Source organism: Rhinoderma darwinii, chromosome 10, assembly GCF_050947455.1.
Source record: "Rhinoderma darwinii isolate aRhiDar2 chromosome 10, aRhiDar2.hap1, whole genome shotgun sequence".
In the NCBI taxonomy this organism is placed as follows: domain Eukaryota; kingdom Metazoa; phylum Chordata; class Amphibia; order Anura; family Rhinodermatidae; genus Rhinoderma; species Rhinoderma darwinii.
Genome location: NC_134696.1, coordinates 100,521,614 through 100,538,248, shown reverse-complemented (window position 1 = coordinate 100,538,248; position 16,635 = coordinate 100,521,614). Strand labels below are relative to the sequence as shown.

The 16,635-nt window shown below is 44.4% G+C and overlaps 1 protein-coding gene across 2 annotated transcripts in view; it reads left to right on the top strand.

Moving 5' to 3' along the window:
* The first annotated feature begins 5,938 nt into the window (after positions 1-5,938).
* MAG (myelin associated glycoprotein) overlaps positions 5,939-16,635 on the top strand; it is an 81,277-nt gene continuing 70,580 nt past the window's right edge. For both annotated transcript variants that reach the window (XM_075840399.1, XM_075840401.1), the window contains exon 1: positions 5,939-6,036. The gene's annotated coding sequence lies outside the window, so the exon portion shown is untranslated. The remainder of the gene's footprint in view (positions 6,037-16,635) is intronic.

Sequence of the window (16,635 nt, the reverse complement as noted above, 5' to 3'; positions counted from 1 at the left end):
GATCCATACTTATATCGATCTCGCCTGTTCGAGCAGGGCTGCTCCCTACCTCCGGTAACTGGGAGCAGGAAGATTTAATTTCTCCTGGCAGCGATTGCTTATTCCGATGCAGCGCCGTAAAAGCACCAATGGGCGGTCACTAACGGGTTAAAGGGGCGCTCCACCTTTATGTAAGTAAAGATCAATCATTGTGTGATGAAAAAGTTTTCTACAACTTTCTAATATACTTTGGGGCAGATTTACTAGTGTGATGGTGCCTAGAACTTGTCGTAAAATGCACCAAAATGTGGCGCATAATGTCGCGTGACGTTTTAGACCTATTTATGAAGCAAATCCGCAAAAAAGAACAGATATTGCGCCTCACGAGACACATAAAAAGTGTCTTAAAAATGGGGTGTGGCTTAGCAAAAAAAAAAAAAAGAGAGAGAGAGAGAAAAAAATGGGGGTGTGGCTTAAAATCCACCACAGTGCACCAAGATTTTGGCACAAAAAAACGGTTGTAAATTAAGCCAATGAAGAGGTGGTGTCAGGAAAAATGTCTAGCATCTTCTGACCGCCTGGTCTCTGGCTAAATATTACACACTATTACTAAATCTGCTCCTTTGTGTTTCAATTCCTCAACATTTTCAAGATCTCTGCATGCTGTCAGTGAAGCTGTACAAATCTAATACTTCTCACAGCTGAGGGTTTGTAACAATTGTATCGAGTCTAGACAATCTCTCGTGAGGTAGATACATCAGCAGCAGAATTCTCTCTCCTGTCAGGTGAGAAAGCTGTCGGTCGAATGTTTATTTGGCGGGCCGATATTCCTACACATTCCCCCATACACATGCAATTTGGGCTCGGCCATACGTTCAGGTATTCTGAATGGGGAGAGGGGAGAAAGCGGCTGCAAGGCATCTCTGGTGGCGGCTAATCTCCCCTGAGAACAAAAGGATCGGACATGTTGATATTAGATAGTCACCTGACAAAAGAGAAGAGATGTAGAAGTTTTTGCTTTATACTTTTATTTCTTTTTGGATCCACTTTTTGGCTTTGGTTAAAAAAATTGGCGTAGAAAAGTCGCAAAAGGGTCCAACTGTTGGCCTTTTTACGGCACCCTCGTCTCATTTGCGGGAAGGGGCGTGGCCTCAGGGAAAGGGGGCATGCCCACATTTATTATAATTTAGGCCAGAGAATTGGCGTAAATTACAGTGGAGAACGATGCCAGCATTTCACTCTATGGGGCCACCCCCCACCAGATTATCCCCTCACCCTTTCCATTAGACATTTAAAGAAATAAAATGAAAAAGAAAATAATTATACTATCCGCTCCCCTCCGGCTCCCTCATCACTCCAGCGCCGCTCATACAAGGACCTGATGCCGGGCAGCCTGAGGACGTCGTATGTGACGCAGCACTGATGACGTTGAAGTGCAGTGAAGCATATAAGGTCCGGACGCTGCTCGGCCTCAGGCTCTTGTATGAGCGGCGCTAGAAGGATGAAGGAGCGGGAGAGGGGAGAGAAGGAGCGCTAAGGTGAGTATGTGGTTTGATTTTTTTTGGCCGACGGGGGGGATGTATGACGCACGGCACGGTTGCAAGATGCAACACATTTATTAAAAGGATTTTGCCTCTTAAAGGGAAACTAAACTTCTAACTTGATTGGTGGAGGTCCGAGCACTGAGACCCCCACCAATCGCTAAAACGAAGCGGTAGTCGTGCTCGTGTAAGCACTGAACCGCTTCGTTTCTGTTCGGCTTTTTCCGGAAATGAATGTATCAGAGTACGGGCTCATTATAAAGTCTATGAGCCTGTACTCCGATACATCGGCTTTCCGGAAGAAGCCGAACAGAAACGAAGCGGCTGAGCGCTCACACGAGCACGACTACCGCTTCGTTTTAGTGATCGGTGGGGTCTCAGTGCTCGGACCCCCACCAATCAAAACTTCTGACATGTCACTATGCCATGTCAGAACTTTGTTGAACGTTTAGTTACCCTTTAATAAATGTGTCAGAGTTTACTCCAACTTTTCCAGTCTTAATAAATTCTCCCGTAACCTTTTATAGGAAATATAGAAACATCCAACCATGCTCGCCCGGCTGTTTCTGCATCTCCCATTCATTTCTATGCAGAGTGACCAGACACGTGATTTCAGCAGTGGTTTTGTTTTGTTTTTCTTAAATAAAAATGTGTATTTTAATTTTATTCAATTTTTTTAAACTTTTTGAGATACAGCTGCTTTGTATCCTGTATACAGAACAGCTGAATCTAGCGCTGAAACCTGTATCTGTCATTCTCTGACACGCAGGATCGAGCTGTTACCGATCACATCTAAGTTCATATCATAGCAGGTGGATCCTGCGTGAACCTGCTGACACTCAACCTGTCAGTCCTGCTGATCTAACGGATACAGGTTTCGCGGCAAGATACAGCTGCTCTGTATACAGGCTACAAAGCAGCTGTATCTCAAAAAGTTAAAATAATTTTTAATAAAAAGGATTTAGAAAGTTGCACTAAACGCACTGATATATATATAAAAACCTCCAGGATGACACTTTTATTACATATCTAGTTGATTATAGTGTTTAGCAGGAAATTCTTATTGGTGGTGTGGACGGAGATAAGAAAGAGCAGAGCTTTTATAGTGAACCGTCATAGCAAGTGGTTTGTACAAAATGATCTTGTAAATTATAGGGGAACGGAAATGTAGGAAAAGAAACGCTGTGAAGGTCTTAGGGGATTTGTCTTCTGAACACTTCTCCCTATAATAATTACTTTCTAGTATTTATGAGCCATCAGCGGAGATCATATTGTAGATTCCGAAGTCCCTCGTAAAGGCAAATGGTCTATATACCGGATTGGGGGTTTTATAGCACAAACCAAAACAGGACCCCCTCTTTGTATAGGTGTAGACTATGCTCTCATACCACACCAAGTGCTTGTTCATACCCATCCTTCATAGTCCTTGTAGAAGACCAGGGCAGTATCATGTCTGGATCAGTTCATCCCTCTCAACCACCACCATTGGTCCGTAATGCAAGTTCTTTCCTTCAGTATTGACTCCCTTTTATCTCTGCTTCATCAGGGCACAGCTAATATCAGTGATTACATCTTAGCTACATTGTCTATTGGAGTCTGAAATCCCCCTCCAGTCAAATCATAGTCTTAGACTGCTGCCCTATCCCTCCCCCATGCTTTACACTGCAGCTCCACTTATTCAGATTGACTGCTGTGTATAAGCACAAGCTCAGCAGGATGTCAGTACATAGAGAGCTGATTTCCATGGTATCGTCCTCGACTTCCAGCAACCTGTAGTTCTCTTTCTCTGTAAATATTTAGAAACTCCCTCAGTCTCCAAAACAATCTGTCTGAAGAGGGGAGGGGGGGATGCGGCTGCAGTTTCTCTTTGTATCTATGTGACTGCGTGCTGTGAGAGGGGAGGAGGGGGATTCAGCTGCAGTCTCTCTTTGTATCTATGAGACTGCGTGCTGTGAGGGGAGGAGGGGGAGGCGGCTGCCATTTCTCTTTGTATATATGAGACTGCGTGCTGTGAGAGGGGATGTGGCTGCAGTTTCTCTTTGTACCTATGAGACTGCGTGCTTTGGCAGGGGAGGAGGGGGAGGCGGCTGCAGTTTCTCTTTGTATCTGTGAGACTGCGTGCTGTGAGAGGGGAGGATGGGGATGCGGCTGCAGTTTCTCTTTGTATCTGTGACTGCATGCTGTGAGAGGTGAGGAGGAGGAGGCGGCTGCCATTTCTCTTTGTATCTGTGAGACTGCGTGCTGTGAGATGGGCTGCAGTTTCTCTTTGTATCTGTGAGACTACGTGCTGTGAGAGGGGAGGAGGGGTATGCGGTTGCAGTTTCTATTTTTATCTGTGAGACTGCGTGCTGTGAGAGGGGAGGAGGGGGCTGCAGTTTCTCTTTGTATCTGTGAGATTGCGTGCTGTGAGAGGGGAGGAGGGGTATGCGGTTGCAGTTTCTATTTTTATCTGTGAGACTGCGTGCTGTGAGAGGGGAGGAGGGGGCTGCAGTTTCTCTTTGTATCTGTGAGATTGCGTGCTGTGAGAGGGGAGGAGGGGGATGCGGCAACAGACTCTCTTTGTATCTATGAGACTGCGTGCTGTGAGAGGGGAGGAGGAGGATGCGGCTGCAGTTTCTCTTTGTATTTAAGAGACTGCGTCCTGTGAGAGGGGAGGAAGGGGATGCGGCTATAGTCTCTCTTTGTATCTATGAGACTGCGTTCTGTGAGAGGGGAGGAGGGGGATGCGGCTGCAGTGTCTCTTTGTATCTAAGAGACTGCCTGCTGTGAGAGGGGAGGAGGGGGATACGGCTACAGTCTCTCTTTGTATCTATGACACTGTGTGCTGTGAGAGGGGAGGAGGGGGGTGCGGCCGCAGTTTCTCTAAGTATCTATGAGACTGCGTGCTGTAAGGGGAGGAGGGGGAGGCGGCTGCCATTTCTCTTTGTATCTATGAGACTGCGTGCTGTGAGAGGGGATGTGGCTGCAGTTTCTTTTTGTACCTATGAGACTGCGTGCTGTGGGAGGGGAGTAGGGGGAGGTGGCTGCAGTTTCTCTTTGTATCTGTGAGACTGCGTGCTGTGAGAGGGGAGGATGGGGATGTGGCTACAGTTTCTCTTTGTATCTGTGACTGCATGCTGTGAGAGGGGATGAGGGGGAGGCGGCTGCCATTTCTCTTTGTATCTGTGAGACTGCATGCTGTGAGAGGAGAGGAGGGGGATGCGGCTGCAGTTTCTCTTTGTATCTGTGAGACTACGTGCTGTGAGAGGGGAGGAGGGGGATGCGGCTGCAGTTTCTCTTTGTATCTGTGAGATTGCGTGCTGTGAGAGGGGAGGAGGGGGATGCGGCAACAGTCTTTCTTTGTATCTATGAGACTGCGTGCTGTGAGAGGGGAGGAGGGGGATGCGGCTGCAGTTTCTCTTTTTATCTGTGAGACTGCGTGCTGTGAGAGCGGAGGAGGGGGAGGCGGCTGCAGTTTCTCTTTGTATCTGTGAGATTGCGTGCTGTGAGAAGGGAGGAGGGGGATGCGGCAACAGTCTCTCTTTGTATCTATGAGACTGCGTGCTGTGAGAGGGGAGGAGGGGGATGTGGCTGCAGTTTCTCTTTGTATTTAAGAGACTGCGTGCTGTGAGAGGGGAGGAGGGGGATGCGGCTATAGTCTCTTTTTGTATCTATGAGACTGCGTACTGTGAGAGGGGAGGAGGGGGATACGGCTACAGTCTCTCTTTGTATCTATGACACTGTGTGCTGTGAGAGGGGAGGAGTGGGGTGCGGCTGCAGTTTCTCTTTGTATCCATGAGAAAGTGTGCTGTGAGAGGAGAGGAGGGGGATGCGGCCACAGTTTCTCTTTGTATCTATGAGATTGCATGCTGTGAGAGGGGAGGCAGAACTAGTACGACACCTGATTGGCCAGAGCACAATACACCAGTAAAAAAATCACTCAATCTAAATGGGTCACTTGGGATGGGTGGGGGGGGGGGGGGGCAGAGGCTCGCAGTTTTTATGCCAGGTCCAAAAGTTAAATGGTTCCTCCAAAGGTAGCAACGTTTACTGATGTGAATTCACACATGGTATTGTGTCCTATGATTCCGGCCATCTTGTGTTGGTTCACATGGAGTAGGAAGGAGAATTGTATACATAGTCATTCAACGTGGACGCTCTGAAGGTAACCGCACGTAGCCGCGACTGTACTGTCGTTCTGGAAGAGACTCCTAATGAAGGTTATTTTATATATTTTGCATGTTGCACATTTTTTACAATTTGTCCCCACAAAAATACATAAGACATAACCCGTAATCTGCTGGACAGGCCAAGGGTTAAAGGATCCGAGTGCCTGCTCAACAAAGCCCTGCTTGTGCGGGGCCCGGAGGCCTGGTCCAGTGGGACAATCCTTGTAGCTCTGTGGTTATTTGTCCTTTGTTTCGTGCAGAGGGTGGTATCACTTGGTACTGTTGGTGCGTTAACCAGGCATGACACACACAGCAACACATCTTTACTGGGAGAGGATATGACAAGCCTTCCTGTCTGACTGACCGGGGTAAGCACTTCATCCACAAATATAATAATAAAGTAATAATAATAATTATTATTTTATGATGATGTGATTTTTTTCCCCCTGGTAATTGCAATTATAAATTATTATATTATTATGATGATTATTATTATTATTATTAGTAGTTTTATTATCTTTATTATTATTTTTATTAGTTTATTTTATTATTATTTATCATTACTAGTAGTAGTTTTATTATTATTAGATTTTTTTAATATTTATTAGTAGTAATAGATTTATTATGTTTATTATTATTTTTATTATTTATTAGTATTTTTATCATAATAATTATTATTTATTAGTAGTAGATTTATTATATTTATTATTATGTTTATTATTATTATGTTTTATTTGTTATAGTTATTATTATTAGATTTTTTTAAATAATAATTATTATTATTAGTAGTAGTTTTATTATATTATTATAATTGTTGTTTTATTGTTTTATTTTTATAGTTATTATTATTATTCTTATCAGTAGTAGTATTTTTATTATGTTGTTATTATTGTTATGTTTTATTGTTTTATTTTTATAGTTATTAATATTCTTATCAGTAGTAATATTTGTATTATGTTATTATTATTATTATTATTATTATTATTATTATTATGCTTTATTGTTTTATTTTTATAGTTATTATTATTCTTATCAGTAGTAATATTTTTATTATGTTATTATTATTATTATTATGTTTTATTGTTTTATTTTTATAGTTATTATTATTCTTATGACTAGTAGTAGTTTTATTATAAAATATAAAGAGGTTTTATTCAGCCATTGTGTAGGCACTGGGAAATTGAAGGCATTTTCAATGGGAAGGTGAAGCGTTGCCTACGCACTGGGTGAATAAAATCTCTTTATATTTGATAATTACTTGAATTGCTGCCTTTTTCCTTGGATTTTTCTATTGATTAACTGAAGGCGACTTGGTCGAGACGTTTTGAGGCTTAGCACCCGCTAATATTTGGGTTTCCTATTACCGTGCAGCTCTTATATACCGTTTGGACTCCAGTAGTTTTATTATGTTTATTACTATTATAATTTATAAATAACATATGTTTTTTTCTATTAATAATATCTTTTTATTACATCATTGTTTGTGCTCTTATTATATTTATTTGAGCAATTCGATGCTCTGAGATCTGCAGCGGTTTTGTGTCGTATTATAATGGATTTACCAACTAGAAAATGAAGCCGTAAAATTTGTGCTTCCATATGTATTACAAAAAGTGCCATGAATTCAACGGGCGCAGCGCAAAACTTAACTGCGACAATCCAGGGGACAATCAGTTGAAGACCGTATCCCTCAGAAATAACAGGTGATCACTAGGAGTCCCAGCAGTGACCCCCTTTACTTTTTTTCCCAGTATACTGACTTCATAATCGTGACAAAATGACTGTCTAGGAGAATGGGGGGCTAGCTAGACTTGGGCACTGCCACTGCCAGGTCACATCCAAAACAAATAATAGCGCCACACAGTGCTTATAAAATATTTGTACTCATAGTAATGCACATAAAACAGTACCAACCCTATTAGTGCCCATATAATGGTACAGAATGGAGGTAGTGGCACTGTATATATTTGTTAGCAGAAGGAGGAAGTGGATTCACTGTCGCCCTCTGGTGGTAGTCTGAGAATTTGCATGTGTCATCTCTACCTGAAGGACTGCGGTAGTCACCCATGCGGCACAGGGAACCATGGGAGACAAAGATCCTCCTCTAAAATGAAGCTGTTGTAATGTTATCACGTTTGCTCAGTATATTCAATGACTGGAGATACAGCACTATTCTATGTCATGGTTTTACGAGGAGACTGGAGGTTTCCTTTAAGATTTTTTTATTTTATTTTAGAGTTGTTGTTTATATTTGTCCAACCCCCCCCCCCCCCCTTAGAATAATTCATGTTTTAGACCAGGAACATTTTACAGTTTTTTTCTTAAAAATGTTTAAACATAAAGTTGGTTTACCAAAGAGGTAGGGATCAATTGGTGTCATGGTCCCTAATGTTCAGAGCTCTGGGGGCCTTTCCTGAAATGTCTATTATAGTCAATACTTGTATTCCCTATGAAATAACAATTCTGGAACATATTTTCTTAGAACTCTGCTCTGCATCATTCCTCTGTTATTCCTCCTAGTAATTTGTGAATAAACCGACAACTGGGTATTGCTATTCCTCTTGTCCCTACACAGTTTTACTTTGTCAACACTGATTGGACAGTGTCACTCTGTGTAGGGACACATCTCCAACAGTTAACACCCAGTTGTCAATTTATTTATAAATTTCTAGGAGGAACTACAGAGGAACCACACAACATAAAGTTCTAAGAAAAGATGTTCCAGAATTGTTATGTAATGGGGAATATATGTATTTACTAACATAGACATGTCAGGAGATGGGACCGGTCCCCTTTAATGCTCTTATACTATCCTCACCTCTTCTACAAACAAGTTTTTGTAGGGAAGGAGCGGCTGTCATCTGGTAGCTGCTTTTTTTGGCTGATCACAGGAGAGGCAGCTGTTATTTGTCAGCTGTTTCCTTTATTTTGATCTACAGGAACACGGTCATTTATATTGGGGGGCATCATGACATGATCCTACTTCAAAAAGGGGAGAGTATTGCCTCCCATGCGGACCCCGGAGTAACATTTTTTGTACCCCCCTGCAGCCACGTTTCTTATACCTGGTTCACTTTCTATGATACATTTGTCACACTGTTACAATGTATCTTACAGAATTGATACTTACTGTACCTGTTTAACAGCTTTTATACAAACAGGAAACGCCGTCCTTTCAGGAAGCACTGACGTAAAGGGATTTTCCAGCGTTCTACATATAAAGCTTCATCATTGTATAACTTTCTAATATATCTTGTATTTCCGTTCCTCAACAGTCAATGAATAGGGACATTGTTGTTTATATCCAGAGGCTGAACACACCTAGTACTTCACACAGCTGAGGGTTTGTTACAATTGTATCCAGTCTAAGGCCAAGTTCCCATGAGTCGGATACGCTGCGTAAAAACTGCACAGCATATCCGACCTGGAACCCGCAATACATTCTGCCCGAAAAATCGCACCAGATTGTGGTGCGTTTTGTCAGATGGATTTTCCGCTGCGGGGAAAAACGCACCTACTTACCTAGGTCGTTGTTATGGCGTCGCGTCCCTCCTGTGCAGTGTGGTCCGGCCTCCCTCGATGACGCATGTAGCCCATTTGACCGCTGCAACCTGTGATTGGCTGCAGCGGTCGCATGGGATGCACCATCATCCCAGGAGGCCGGACTGGATGAAGAAACACAGACTTCTGGGTAAGTATGTTTTTTTTTTCTTTTTTCGTAGTTGCGATTTTTGCGGCGTAATCGCTGCGAATACGCCGCAAAAGTCGCTAAACTTGGCTTTCTGTTGCGGAATTTGCATTCAATGGGGAAAACACGCAACGGAAAAACGCTGCGTTTTTTTATTGCCGCACAGATTTCCGTTGCGTAAATTCTGCAGTGTTCACGCTACGTGGGAAACAATACTAAATACATTAGCAGCAGACATGCTACAATGTATCAGCGCAGGTACAATGTATCAGTCTACAGACTCTTTAGCTCACAGTGGATTGCCCAGACTGGGCACACTTGTTACAAACCTTCTGCTGTGAGAAGTATTTATGTCTGTCAGCCTCTGAATGTAAACAAGAGTGTTCCCATTCACTGACAGCTAGCAGAGATCTTGAGAGTGGTAATGATGAAATATGGTAAACATGAATAGATTAGAAAATGCTGAATATTTAATCATTTAGCGTTCAAGCTTTATTTACATAAATATTGGAAAACCGCTTTAATAATATCCCTCATTGGTTACTACCGTACATAGGGGGTGTGTGCTCGTGCTTTCCTCCCGTGAGGGGCGGAGCCTATTCCAAATTTTTGCTATGGGGCCCTTATTACGCCTCTAGTAATGTCCCTTTGATACAACGTATAAACTGCAACATAATCATCTTCAAGTATTTCGATCTATGTGACGATCTGCGTACGATTAACACGAGCCCGATCCTGGCGAGCAGGACGCGCTATGATGGTATGTTCACACAGGGCGGATATGCTGCGTAGAAAACACACAACGTATCTACCCCGGTCGCCGCAACTAATTCCGTAAGAAAAACCGCACCAAATTGTGGTGCAGTTTTTCGGCCGGAATGTCCGCTGCGGAAAACGGCAGGTAAAAAAAAATAGTTTCATACTTACCCACAGCCACGGCGACGCGTCCCCCTGCCGTCCAGCAGCCCGGCCTTCTGGGATAACGTTTTGTCCCAATCACAGGCTGCGGCGGTCAAATGGGATGAAATGTCATCCCAGGAGGCCGGCCTGGATGAAGAAGCACAGAATTCTGGGTAAGTATAAGATTTTTTTTTTCTGAGTTGCGATTTTTGCGGCAGAATTGCATCTTTTCCGCCACAAAAATTGCAACATCTGCTGCTTGTACAGGTTTTTATCTCCGCATTGAATTCAATGGAGAAAACCCGCAACGAAAAAGCAGAAAATCCGCAGTATTTACGCTAGGTGTGAACTGACGCTAAGGCTCAGCTTTAATTATCGCGCTGCAAAATGTCACATGGCAGATCTAATGTTTTCTCCTGAATTCCGGGAGACAAAGGATTATTCTTGGCCACGTCGTCTGTTTGTAGAGGGATTTTAATTCTAATCCCGGACATCACAATATTATTCTAAGCGACACTTTATATTTCTTTCCAGAGCATTTTCCCTCTAAAAATAAAAACATGACCTGGAAACATCAGTCGTTGAGTCGTCTTCTTGTGTGAAATGTTTTAGTATTCCTGTCCGGTAGAACTTCATCACAGCCCAGACAATAGGATCACTGTCCCTTTAATACCACCCATTCTCATCTCTATCTTATGTAGCTGAATACAATGGCGTCATTGTTCCCTGTTATCAACCATTTCAGACTGGGAAGAGGCTGAAAGTAGGGCAGGTAAAGATAATCTATTGTTCTCTGTTATCAGCCATTCAAGTCTAGTTAGCGGATGGGACTGTCGGGTTCTAAGGCTCTATACACACGACAGGGTCAGTGTCGGCCGATAAAAACTGCCGTTTTGGTCCGTTTTTCTCGGCCGTTTTGCATGCGTTCCGGGCCGTGTTTGCGTTTTTAATGGCCGATTTTAACCCGTTTTGCATGCGTTTTTTTCCCTGTCCGTTTTAAAAACGGATGAATTTCATTCGTAAATTTTCTGCCACACCCTGCCCTCTCCAGATAATGCCACACACTGCTCTCTGTAGGTAATGCCACACAGCCCCCCTGTAGGTAATGCCACACAGCCCCCCTGTAGGTAATGCCACACAGCCCCCCTGTAGGTAATGCCACACAGCCCCCCTGTAGGTAATGCCACACAGCCCCCCTGTAGGTAATGCAACACAGCCCCCCTATAGGTAATGCCACACAGCCCCCTGTAGGTAATGCCACACAGCCCCCCTGTAGGTAATGCCACACAGCCCCCCTGTAGGTAATGCCACACATCCCCCCTATAGGTAATGCCACAGCCCCCCTGTAGGTAATGCCACACAGCCCCCCTGTAGGTAATGCCACACAGCCCCCCTATAGGTAATGCCACACAGCCCCCCTGTAGGTAATGCCACACAGCCCCCTGTAGGTAATGCCACACAGCCCCCCTGTAGGTAATGCCACACAGCCCCCTGTAGGTAATGCCACACAGCCCCCCTGTAGGTAATGCCACACAGCCCCCCTGTAGGTAATGCCACACAGCCCCCCTGTAGGTAATGCCACACAGCCCCCCTGTAGGTAATGCAACACAGCCCCCCTATAGGTAATGCCACACAGCCCCCTGTAGGTAATGCCACACAGCCCCCCTGTAGGTAATGCCACACAGCCCCCCTATAGGTAATGCCACACAGCCCCCCTGTAGATAATGCCACAGCCCCCCTGTAGGTAATGCCACACAGCCCCCCTGTAGGTAATGCCACACAGCCCCCTATAGGTAATGCCACACAGCCCCCTGTAGATAATGCCACAGCCCCCCTGTAGGTAATGCCACACAGCCCCCCTGTTGGTAATGCCACACAGCCCCCTGTAGGTAATGCCACACAGCCCGCCTGTAGATAATGCCACAGCCCCCCTGTAGGTAATGCCACACAGCCCCCTATAGGTAATGCCACACAGCCCCCTGTAGATAATGCCACAGCCCCCCTGTAGGTAATGCCACACAGCCCCCCTGTTGGTAATGCCACACAGCCCAACTGTTAGTAATGCCACACAGCCCCCCTGTTGGTAATACCACACAGCCCCCCTGTAGGTAATGCCACACAGCCCCCCTGTGGGTAGGGCTACACAGCTCCCTTGTACATAGCCACCCCCCAGAGATGGCACCTCCCCTACCTTCCTGTAGGGGACCGCTCCAGGAGAAGTCCCTGACTTCACTGTCCATATATGGACAGTGAAGTCAGGGACTTCTCCTGGAGCAGAATTTCCGGCCACAGCTTCGGGAGCAATAAAATACCCTTCTCTTCCTCCTCACATGCACTTTGGACTGTGAGGAGGAAAAAAGAGCGAGCGAGCGACTGACAGTCAAAAGATCGGCCGTGTGAATAGCCCCATTTGGGGTCTACTGTTCCTACTGCGGCCGTGTGAATAGCCCCATTTGGGGTCCACTGCTCCTACTGCGGCCGTGTGACAGCCGTTCAAAGAGCGGCCGTCACACGGCCGAGAATCCCTGTCGTGTAAATAGGGCCTAAGGCTGTGTTCAAATCAGCGTTCCTTTCCGCTGAGGGGTTCCATCTGAGGTTTCCGTCGGGTTAACCCCTCAGCGGAAAGGCAAACGGAAACCTCAGCTTCCGTTTCCCTCACCACTGAACTCAATGGTGACGGAAACCTAGCTAATGGTTTCCGTCTGTCACCGTTGTGACAGCGTTCCGTTGTTGGACGGAATCAATAGCGCAGTGGACTGCGGGTGCTGCAACTAACGTGTCCGACCTCACAATTTGTCGTTCCTCAGCACTGATGACAGAGAGACAGAAGGGCGAGACTCCAGTACGGAAAAGAGTTCAAAAATTGGATCACTGAGAAGTGGAAAAACATCTCCTGGTCAGATGAATCCAGATTTCTGTGGCACTTGCTGATTGGAGGGTCAGAATTTGGCGCAAGCGGCATGAAAAGGTGAACCTTTCCTGTCAGGTGTGAACAGTTCAGGCCAGTGGAGGTGGAGTAATGGTCGGGGTATGTTTTCCTGGCATACCCCGGCTCCTCTGAGACCGGTGGGTGGACGGTTAAACAGTAGGACTTACCTAAGCAATGTGGCCGCCCAAGTTCATCCCTTCATGGCGGCTGCGGTAGAAAGAGACTACGGCGAGAAGCTTTCCTGTTCGCATGGCCAATATTCCTGCAGACGGTACCATCTCCTAGTGGAATCTGTGTTCTGAAGACCAAAGGAGGACCAGCGCGCTACTAAATGGGGGTCTCTAATAAAGCGGCCATTCAGTATATATATATATATATATATACAGTGAAGGAAATAAGTATTTGATCCCCTGCTGATTTTGTAAGGTTGCCCACTGTCAAAGACATGATCAGTCTAGAATTTTTAGGCTAGGTTAATTTTACCAGTGAGAGATAGATTATATTTAAAAAAAAACAGAAAATCACATAGTCAAAATGATATATATTTATTTGCATTGTGCACAGAGAAATAAGTATTTGATCCCCTACCAACCATTAAGAGTTCAGCCTCCTCCAGACCAGTTACTGCTCCAAATCAACTTGGTGCCTGCATTATAGACAGCTCTTACATGGTCACCTGTATAAAAGACTCCTGTCCACAGACTCAATGAATCAGTCTGACTCTAACCTCTACAACATGGGCAAGACCAAAGAGCTTTCTAAGGATGTCAGGGACAAGATCATAGACCTGCACAAGGCTGGAATGGGCTACAGAACCATAAGTAAGACGCTGGGTGAGAAGGAGACAACTGTTGGTGCAATAGTAAGAAAATGGAAGACATACAAAATGACTGTCAATCGACATCGATCTGGGGCTCCATGCAAAATCTCACCTCGTGGGGTATCCTTGATCCTGAGGAAGGTGAGAGCTCAGCCGAAAACTACACGGGGGGAACTTGTTAATGATCTCAAGGCAGCTGGGACCACAGTCACCAAGAAAACCATTGGTAACACATTACGCCGTAATGGATTAAAATCCTGCAGTGCCCGCAAGGTCCCCCTGCTCAAGAAGGCACATGTACAGGCCCGTCTGAAGTTTGCAAATGAACATCTGGATGATTCTGAGAGTGATTGGGAGAAGGTGCCGTGGTCAGATGAGACTAAAATTGAGCTCTTTGGCATTAACTCAACTTGTCGTATATGGAGGAAGAGAAATGCTGCCTATGACCCAAAGAACACCGTCCCCACTGTCAAGCATGGAGGTGGAAACATTATGTTTTGGGGGTGTTTCTCTGCTAAGGGCACAGGACTACTTCACCGCATCAATGGGAGAATGGATGGAGCCATGTACCGTCAAATCCTGAGTGACAACCTCCTTCCCTCCACCAGGACATTAAAAATGGCTCGTGGCTGGGTCTTCCAGCACGACAATGACCCGAAACATACAGCCAAGGCAACAAAGGAGTGGCTCAAAAAGAAGCACATTAAGGTCATGGAGTGGCCTAGCCAGTCTCCAGACCTTAATCCCATCGAAAACTTATGGAGGGAGCTGAAGATCCAAGCTGCCAAGCGACAGCCTCGAAATCGTAATGATTTACAGATGATCTGCAAAGAGGAGTGGGCCAAAATTCCATCTAACATGTGTGCAAACCTCATCATCAACTACAAAAAACGTCTGACTGCTGTGCTTGCCAACAAGGGTTTTGCCACCAAGTATTAAGTCTTGTTTGCCAAAGGGATCAAATACTTATTTTTCTGTGCACAATGCAAATAAATATATATCATTTTGACTATGTGATTTTCTGTATTTTTTTTAATATAATTTATCTCTCACTGGTAAAATTAACCTAGCCTAAAAATTCTAGACTGTTCATGTCTTTGACAGTGGGCAAACTTACAGAATCAGCAAGGGATCAAATACTTATTTCCTTCACTGTATATATATATTTATTTATTGAACTTTTTTTAATAGGGCTTATACAGTTCTCACTTTGAGGGGTACCAAGTTTGTTACTGTCAATTATGAACGTGCTGCTTCCCCGGATCATTTGTGTAGAAGAATTCTCAAGGGCAGGTGTAGAAGTGAGCATGCTCCTGCCGGTGTATAGGCTGCTCTCTTCTTAAAGGAGCAGTCCATTCTAATGTAAATTAAAGGCTATGTACATAGTTACATAGTTACATAGTTTGTACGGCTGAAAAAAGACACATGTCCATCAAGTTCAACCAAGGGAAGGGAAAAGGGAAGGAAAAATTTCTACACATCGGAGCTGATATTTTTTTGTTCTAGGAAATTATCTAACCCTTTTTTGAAGCATCTCCTGTCCCTGCTGTGACGGCTCCTGCGGTGACTATTCCATAGATCCACAGTTCTCACAGTAAAGAAGGCTTGTCACCTCTGCAGCTTGAACCTTTTTTTCTCCAGACGGAGGGAGTGCCCTCTTGTTTTTTGAGGGGGTTTTACATGGAACAGGATTTCACCATATTTTTTGTATGTGCCATTCATATATTTATATAAGTTAATCATGTCCCCCCTTAGTCGTCTTTTTTCAAGGCTAAATAGGTTTAATTCTTTCAATCTTTCCTCATAACTTAAATTCTCCATGCCCCTAATTAGCTTCGTTGCTCTTCTTTGTATTTTTTACAACTCCAGGGCATCCTTTCTATGAACTGGAGCCCAGAACTGAACTGCATATTCTAGATGAGGCCTCACTAATGCTTTGTAAAGTGGTAATATTACATCCCTGTCCCGCGAGTCCATGCCTCTTTTGATACACGAAAATATCCTGCTGGCCTTTGAAGCAGCTGATTGACACCGCATGCTGTTATTGAGTTTATGATTTACAAGAACACCCAGATCCTTCTCAACAAGTGAATCCGCCAGTGTAGCTCCCCCTAGGACATATGATGCTGCAGATTATTACACCCAGATCCTTCTCAACAAGTGAATCCGCCAGTGTAGCGCCCCCTAGGACATATGATGCATGCAGGTTGTTGGTACCCAGATGCATAACTTTACATTTATCTACATTAAACTTCATCTGCCAAGTGGACGCCCAAACACTTAGTTTGTTTAAATCTGCCTGTAATTCATGAACATCTTCCATAGTCTGAACTATATTACATAGCTTGGTGTCATCTGCAAAAATAGAAATAGTGCTATTAATACCATCCTCTATATCATTAATAAATAAGTTGAATAATAGTGGTCCCAGCACTGAACCCTGGGGTACACCACTTATTACCGGGGACCATTCAGAGTAGGAATCATTGACCACAACTCTCTGGATACGGTCCTTGAGCCAATTCTCAATCCAATTACAAACTATATTTTCTAAACCTATAGTCCTTAATTTACCCATTAGGCGTCTATGGGGGACAGTGTCAAATGCCTTTGCAAAGTCCAAAAACACT